The sequence below is a fragment of the Arachis stenosperma genome, chromosome 5, assembly GCF_014773155.1.
Source record: "Arachis stenosperma cultivar V10309 chromosome 5, arast.V10309.gnm1.PFL2, whole genome shotgun sequence".
Taxonomy (NCBI): domain Eukaryota; kingdom Viridiplantae; phylum Streptophyta; class Magnoliopsida; order Fabales; family Fabaceae; genus Arachis; species Arachis stenosperma.
Window position 1 is genome coordinate 121656575 of NC_080381.1, and position 9356 is coordinate 121665930.

Sequence of the window (9356 nt, forward strand, 5' to 3'; positions counted from 1 at the left end):
GAATCAAAGAGTTTGAATCAACTATGTCAAGAATTGACAATGGACAACGATGAAGCAACAAAAAGGAAATCAGATATCTGGTTATGGCATCGACGTTTGGGACATGCCTCATTTGGTTATCTTAAAAAGTTATTTCCTAGCTTATTTGCAAAATTTGATATTTCTAGTTTCCGTTGTGATACTTGTGAATATGGAAAAAGTCATCGTGCTTCATTTCCTTTGAGTTTGAATAAAAGTTTAATTCCTTTTATGGTTATACATTTTGATGTTTAGGGTCCATCCAAAATAGCTACCTTGGGTGGAGCACGCTGGTATGTCACTTTTATTGATGATTGTACAATGATGACTTAGGTGTGTTTGATGAAATCCAAAAGTGAGGTAAATATGTTGTTCCAAAAATTTCACAAAAGGATTTGTACTCAATGCAATGCAAAGGTTAAGGTTCTACGAAGTGATAATGGAGGTGAATATTTGAGTTCTAGTTTTCAACAGTATTTGGAAGCACAAGGAATCATTCATCAAACCACTTGTCCTAAAACATCCCAACAAAATAGGGTGGCTGAGAGAAAAAACCGTCACTCATTGGAAGTTGTTCGTGCATTATTGATAGAGGCTCATATGCCATTGTGTTATTGGGATGAAGCACTTACATCTGCAGCATATTTAATTAATCGAATTCCCTCCAGTACCATTGATTTCAAGACACCATACCAAGTTCTTACTGAAGCTCCTACCACAATAAACTTACCTCCTCATGTCTTTGGTTGTGTAGCATTTGTACATTTCCATAAACACCAGCGCAAGAAATTGAGTCCTCGTGCGTTGCGATGTATTTTTGTGGGATATGCTACTTATCAGAAGGGGTATCGATGTTATTATCGTCCAACACAAAGAATGTTTATTACATTGTATGTCGTCTTTCATGAAGACACAATGTATTTTTCCCTTTGATGAGCGGATAATTTATACGCTTTTTGGCATTATTTTTAGTATGTTTCTAGTAGGATTTAGTTAGTTTTTATTATATTTTTATTAGTTTTTAGTTAAAATTCACTTTTATGGACTTTACTATGAGTTTGTGTGTTTTTCTGTGATTTCAGGTATTTTCTGGCTGAAATTGAGGGACTTGAGCAAAAATCTGATTCAGAGACTGAAAAGGACTGCAGATGCTGCTGGATTCTGACCTCCCTGCACTCGAAGTGGATTTTCTAGAGCTACAGAAGCCCAATTGGTGAGCTCTCAACGGCGTTGGAAAGTAGACATTCTGGGCTTTCCAGCAATGTATAATAGTCCATACTTTGTCCGAGATTTGATGGCCCAAACCGGCATTCCAAATCAGCTCAAAACTGCCCGGCGTTAAACGCCGGAACTGGCACAAGAATGGGAGTTAAACGCCCAAACTGGCACAAAAGCTGGCGTTTAACTCCAAGAAAAGTCTCTATACGAAAATGCTTCAATGCTCAGCCCAAGCACACACCAAGTGGGCCCGGAAGTGGATTTTTATGTCATTTACTCATTTCTGTAAACCCTAGGCTACTAATTCTCTACAAATAGGACCTTTTGCTATTGTATTTTCATCTTTAGATCTTTGAATCTTTGGATCCTTGATCATTTTGAGTCTTTTGATCATGTTTTGGGGGCTGGCCTCACGGCCATGCCTAGACCTTGTTCTTATGTATTTTCAACGGTGGAGTTTCTACACTCCATAGATTAAGGTGTGGAGCTCTGCTGTACCTCGAGTATTAATGCAATTACTATTGTTCTTCTATTCAATTCAGCTTGTTCTTATTCCAAGATATTCATTCGCACTCAAGAACTTGATGAATGTGATGATTATGTGACGCTCATCATCATTCTCACTTATGAACGCGTGCTTGACAACCACTCCCGTTCTACAAGCAAACAAGGCTTGAATGTTTATCTCTTGGATTCCTTAATCGGAATCTTCGTGGTATAAGCTAGAATTGATGGCGGCATTCAAGAGAATCCGGAAGGTCTAAACCTTGTCTGTGGTATTCTGAGTAGGATTCAATGATTGAATGACTGTGACGAGCTTCAAACTCCTGAAGGCTGGGCGTTAGTGACAGACGCAAAAAAATCAATGGATTCTATTCCAACCTGATTGAGAACCGATAGATGATTAGCCGTGCCGTGACAGGGTGCGTTGAACATTTTCCCTGAGAGGACAGGACTGTAGCCACTGACAACGGTGATGCCCAACATACAGCTTGCCATGGAAAGGAGTAAGAAGGATTGGATGAAGACAGTAGGAAAGCAGAGAGACAGAAGGGACAAAGCATCTCCATTCACTTATCTGAAATTCTCACCAATGAATTACATAAGTATCTCTATCTTTATGCTTTATTCATATATCATTCATAACCATTTGAATCTGCCTGACTAAGATTTACAAGGTGACCATAGCTTGCTTCATACCAACAATCTCCGTGGGATCGACCCTTACTCGCGTAAGGTTTATTACTTGGATGACCCAGTGCACTTGCTGGTTAGTTGTGCGAAGTTGTGATAAAGAGTTGAGATTGCAATTGAGCGTACCATGTTGATGGCGCCATTGATGATCATAATTTCGTGCACCATGTTTTTGGCGCCGTTGCCGGGGATTGTTTTGAGTTTGGACAACTGACGGTTCATCTCGTTGCTTAGATTAGATATTTATCTTCAGAGTTCTTAAGAATGAATTCTAGTATTTCAAGGTGATGTTCTTATCATCACCAAAGCTGATTGATTCTCATCAATTTAGCTCTTGAATGCAATGTCCTGCTGAAGCTTGGCTAGCCATGTCTAATTCCTTTAGACTAAAGCTCTAGACTAACATTGCATGATTCCTGGAATTCTCATTAAGAATTTTGATATCTTTATTTTCTTTTCCACTTAATTTTCAAAAAATTCAAAAAAATTTACAAAATCATAAAAACTAAAAATATTGTATGTTTTTTGTTGAGTCTAATGTCTCATGTTAAGTTTGGTGTCAATTGCATGTTTCTGTTCTTCTTGCATTCATTCATGTGTCTTCATTAATCTTCAAGTTGTTCTTGATGATTTTCTTGTTCTGATTTCTAAATTCTCTTGTCTTGAGTGTTTTGTTGTTTCTCATATGCATTCTCATTTTGTTAGTGTCAGTAGTATGCAAACTTTTAAGTTTGGTGTCTTGCATGCATTGTTATTTGATTTTAGTTGCATTTTGATTATTCCTCATTATTAAAAATCCAAAAAATTTTTAATTTGTGTCTTTTCAAGTCAATAATACAGAGAATTGAAGATTCAGAACATACAGCAGAGGAATTACACAGAAAAAGCTGGACATTCAAAACGCCCAGTGAAGAAGGCAAACTGGCGTTTAAACGCCAGCCAGGGTGCCTGGCTGGGCGTTTAACGCCCAAAAGGGTAGTGCTTTGGGCGTTAAACGCCAGAATGTGCACCATTCTGGGCGTTTAACGCCAGGATGGCACAAGAGGGAAGATTCTGTTTTCAATTCAGATTTTGTTCAAGTTTTCAAAATTTTTCAAAATCAAATCTTTTTCAAATCATATATTTTTAATCAAATCTTTTTCAAAATCAATTCCTTTCTATTTTCAAAAATACTTGCTATCAATTAATGATTTGATTCAACATTTCAAGTATATTGCCTTTTCTGTTGAGAAAGGTTTAATGTTTGAATCATATCTTTCCTTGTTAGCCAAGTCATTAATTTTTAAAATCAAATCTTTTTAAATTGTTTTTCAAATCATATCTTCTCAATCATATCTTTTTAAAACCATAACTTTTCAATCATATCTTTTTAATCACATCTTTTTTTCAAAATAGTTTTCAATCATATCTTTTTAATTTCTAATTTCAAAATCTTTTTCAAAAATCACTTGATTTTTTTTCCAATCTTAGTTTTCGAAAATCAATTACTATTTTTCAAAATGTTTTTAAAATCTTTTACTTAATTTTCGAAAATTTCTTCCCCTCTTCTCACATTCTTCTATTTATGGACTAACACTATTCCTTAATGCATGTAAAACCTGGTTAATTAATGGCTAATTAACCCATAAATGAGAATTTATTCTAGAAAGCCTAAAATGTGATTTTTATGGCTAAATGTGATAGAGGAGACTGAGACGAGAATTTTGGTACCAATTTTATAGAATTCGGACCAAGATTGGACCGAACGGGCCAAACCGGGCCAATTGGACCCAAAGTGGGCCCTTGGCCCAACATAACTTAACCAAAACCCTAGTTTTCAGCACTCTCTCTCCTCATTTGTTACACACACAAGCTGAAATTAGAAAGAAAGGGAGGAAGAACACTCTCTCAAGTTCTCTCCCTTGGTTGATCTTCAAATCACCATAACTTTTGATCTAGAGCTCCGATTGCCGCCCCGTTTGCGGCCACGCGTTCACCGTGAAGAGCTCTACAAAACCCATATAATCAATCTTGAGGTAAGCCACGTGTTGCTGTTCGAAATCTCAGCCCTTATTTTCGAGTTTCATGGGTGAAATGTTGAGATTTTGGGTTCTTTGATGTTATAGGACCAAACTCTCTTGAAGGAGAAGGTTAAGCTTGTCTCCTTGGACCTTGGGTGTGGTAAGATCCTCAACCCTAGTGTATTTTGTTGTTTTATGATGCTTGGATTTTGAGATGTTGTGTATGGGTATGATGGTTGTGGCTTAGGTTGTGTATGTGTGGATATTGGAGCTTGATTGGTGATTTTGAAAAGCTTGGAAAGGGTTTGGTGGTGAAAAATCTGTTCTTGGAGGTATTGAGGCCTTGAGAGCTTGTGGATATTTGGTTTGGAAGTGCTCCGGTGGAGCTTGGGAAAATCGGCTAAGGTATGGTTCCGGTTTCCCGTATCTAATATGTAATGTGGTAGGAAATACTTAGGCTAGAGGCCCTAAGATAGGCATTGAATGGTTGATGTTGTTGAATGATTGAGATATATGATGTGGTCATATATGTGATGATGATTATTGATGCCTTGGTGGTAGGATGTATAATAAATATGCATGTTGTGATATATGCTTGATGATTGGTTATGGTTGAATTGTGGGTTGAACCATGTTGGTGGTGAGTATGATGTTGATTGTGTACAATAATGATTTATTGAAATTGGTGTTGTTGAGAATTGGCATGAGGAATAGTATATGATATGTCAATGTGTTTGTGTTTAAGTCACTTGGGTGAAGTGGGGTAAAATGATGAGATAGTGATTTTGGTAATTTGTGGTAATGTGTCAATGTGTGAGTTGAGGAGGCTTGATGTTGAATTTGATACATTTTGAATTGATTTCAAAGAAAATGGATGAAATTGGCATGTTTTGATTGGTTTTGGAAAGAGTTGAAAATGGTTTGTTTGAAAATGGCATATTGTGGTTTTGTATGAAAATATGGTTTTTGGGCATACTTTGACGGGACATAACTTGGACTACGGATCTCCGTTTTGTACCAAATCTGTTTAGAAATGAAATTGGATCCGGGATGTCCATGCCGTTCGAAGAACGGGTGAAAAACGATTTAAAATGAGGAAGTTATGTCCGTTGGAAGATTGGAGTGTAAATCTGTGAATTCTGCAGCTTTTAACTTAGAAAATTTTTAGCAGAATGACCCCTTGCGCGTGAGCGCACCTGGCGCCTGCGCGCCGATCTTCCGAAAAGTGCCATCCACGCTTACGCGTGATGTGCGCGGGCGCGCCGATTGTGCTGCACTCAATGCCCAGCCATTTTCCAGAGAGTTATGCCAGAACTGTGCCGGTGTTGTGCCTGGGGCACGAGAACACCCGCGCGTACGCGTGGTTGACGCGTGCGCGTCGATGGGCAAGTTTGGAATCCACGCGTTAGCGTGCACGACGCTTGCGCGTCGATGAGTTTTTGAGGCCAGCCACGCGTGCGCGTGGAGTGCGCGTACGCGCGGCCCTGTTTTCATCCCAAAGTTGATTTTTGAGTTTTAAAAGCCAAATCTCATACTTCTAAGCCTCCGATCTCACCATTTATGTCTTAAATCATTATGACATGCCTAGCTATTAGAAAGGGGCTAGTGAATGAGGTAACTTGCGAGTGAAGCAAGGGAAATATGAATGATCAATGAGGATCAAGATGATTATGTGAGATGCGGAGGATGGTGGTGGAAGTGCTTGTTATGCCATTGGCCGAAGGGCCGTGATTATTTGTGAATTGGCTGGTTCTGGATTGAACCATGAGCCGGAATAGCTGTGTATGCTATGAATGTTGGCTGGTTATGGATTTAACCGTGAGCCGGAATGGCTGATATGGATGTTGATCCATGGATGAGAATTCATGCATGTTTATGCTGAATTATTGATAATTGTGATTTTGCACTTCCACTATCAGAGATACGAGTTTCCCTGGGTAGTAGCAGTGGCTAGCCACCACGTGCTCCAGGTGGAGGCTCGAGACTCTGTTAACCCTATGTCGTAAGTGTGGCCGGGCACTGTGAAAGACCCGGATGAGCTCGATCCCCCATAAATATTCACCAGTGAGGGTGATGGATATGGATCATGTTTATGATCAAGTTTATAACGAGTATAACTCGAGTTTGGGGATGCATGACAGAGGGACAGTCCAATGGTTAGCGACCAGGACTTGTCGGGTTGGCTCTATAACCGACAAGATGATATCATCAGCCACTAGGGACAGGCATTCATCATATGCATAATATGTGAATTGTTTGGGATTGCTTATTTGACTGCATATTACTTGCTAATTGTCTAAATGTCTTAACTGCTCCTATTTGTATATTCTTTGTCTGATATAACTGTGCTTGCTATAATATACTCTTGCTGGTGGTTGGGAGGTTTGAAGGAATTGGAAAGGGAAGTATTAGTTAGACTGAAGAATCTTTAGTCAGATGCCCTTATACGGTTTAGCTTGTTTGTAAGCTTTGATATTATCTGGAGGAAGTTCTAGGATTGCCTTTGGCTTTCCTCTATTATTATGTATTATATATGTGGAAGCTGTTACCATGCTGGGGACCTCTGGTTCTCACCCATGCGGATTTTGTGGTTTTCAGATGCAGGGCGTGAGGTGTCCCGCTGAGGCATGCTGGAGACTTCTAGATTGCGAAGATTCCTTGTTCTTGGGGACTACGTTTTTGGTTTATATGTTTTGCTTAGATACTTTTATCTCCGTTAAATAATACAAACTGTGATGACTCCTCTTATGGGAGATTTTGGAGAATAGGTTTTATGTTTTGGTGTCCCTTTGGGTTTCCTTGGGGTTTTCCTTATTTTTATCATATGTATATATTGTTATGCTCGGACCGGTTATCTTCGCAGCCGGATTTTGAGCCTTGATATTCCTGTTTTTGACACTCTTTTGTATATATATAATCTCGCGTTGGTTTATCCTTGTTCGTTACGTTATCGATCGGAGTGTTGCGCTTTTGAGCTGCGGTTTTTGTTTACCCCTTTTTCTACAAAGGCTCCTAGTTATAATTAATCATTCATACTACTATACATACAAAATTTTTATTTTTAGAGGTCGTAATACCTTGCCATCTCTGAATTATGACTTAAGCATAAGGCTCTGTATGGTAGGGTGTTACATTATGGTATCAGAGCAGTTCGTTCCTGTAGAGCCTGAGGGATGGACTGATTATGCTTCTGTGCATTCTCTGTGTGTGTGTCATGTGCTATTAGTATATCTGCTTGATATAATTGGCATAAACGTTCATGAGCAGGCATTTGGGACTTTGAAGCACTAGACTTCCGATATTGAGACTGATCAACTTAATATCGATTGTTGGGTGTGTATAGGAACCAGATGGCGCCTCGTGGACGCGGTAGAGGTAGTGTGAGAGGTCGTACGAATGCTCGTGCGCCGGAGAATAACTTGAATAACCCAGTAGACCTTATGGCGGCATTGGGGAACATAGCGGCGGCTATGTGGGCCACTGCAGAGGCTCTTGGACAACAGATGAGCAACCATGGCAACGACGGAAATGGAGCTCAAGGACCAATAGAGATCAGAACTCCCATTGCGTTGGTGAACAAGTGTGGGGTTGCTGAAGAGTATGTGAATGTGAAGAAGGCAGCTGCTGAGAGAGGGAGTCACAAGGGATCATCCCCACGGAACCGAGGGAAGAGCTTTGCACCTAGAGGTCCACCTTTCAAGCGGGGAGGCTCTTTTAGGAGGCCCAACAACAACAACTCCCAAGGAAAAAGGTTTGGAAAGCAGCCACAAAATGAGCAAGCTTGCGCTAGGTGTGGAAGTCACCATCCGGGAGTCCCGCGCATGGCCGGATGGGGTTTGTGCTACTTCTGTGGTAAGGCGGGACATAAGGTCCCAAACTGCCCGGAGAAGAAAAAGCAAGGTGCAGGAAAAGCACAGCAGACTGGTCGGGTATTCACCACTTCAGCTATAGGTGCCGAGGGATCTGAGACACTTATTAGAGGTAACTGTGAAATGGCTGGTCAAACTTTAAATGCTTTATTTGATTCGGGAGCATCACATTCATTCATTGCATTTGAGAAAGCCCATGAGTTAGGACTGAAGATTGTAACTTTAGGTTATGATCTAAGGGTGTACAATGCTACCCATGAAGCCACGGTAACTAGGTTAGGATGCCCGGAAGTTTCCTTTAGGTTCAAGCAGCGTGATTTTGTTCATAATTTAATCTGCTTACCGATGGTCGGTCTTGATCTTATCTTGGGATTAGATTGGTTATCTAAGAACCATGTCCTGCTTGATTGTTCTACAAAGTCGGTGTACTTTATGCCGGAAGATACAGAAGGGCCGGTCGTGGTGAATAATTATTACTTGAACGCGATGATGGTGAACTGTTCTGGAATCGAATGTCAGGGTATCATGTTGTTAACCGCGGGCGTTTCGGGTGATGATCAAAGGTTGGAGCAGATTCCGGTTGTGTGTGAGTTTCCGGAAGTGTTTCCCGATGATTTTGATGAGTTTCCACCTAACCGAGAGGTTGAGTTTGCTATTGAGTTGGTGCCCGGGGCGGGACCAATCTCAAGTGCTCCTTATAGGATGTCACCGTTAGAGATGAACGAGTTAAAGTCTCAGTTAGAGGATTTGTTGGGAAAGAATTTTATACGGCCAAGTGTCTCTCCATGGGGTGCTCCAGTGTTACTGGTGAAGAAGAAAGATGGGAGTATGCGGCTCTGCGTGGATTACAGGCAGTTGAACAAGGTTACAATAAAGAATAAGTACCCATTGCCGAGAATTGATGACCTCATGGATCAGTTACAAGGAGCTTGAGTTTTCTCTAAGATTGATTTGCGATCCGGTTATCACCAGATAAGAGTGAGGGGTGAGGATATCCCTAAGACCGCTTTCAGAACTCGTTATGGTCATTACGAGTACGCTGTGATGTCCTTTGGGT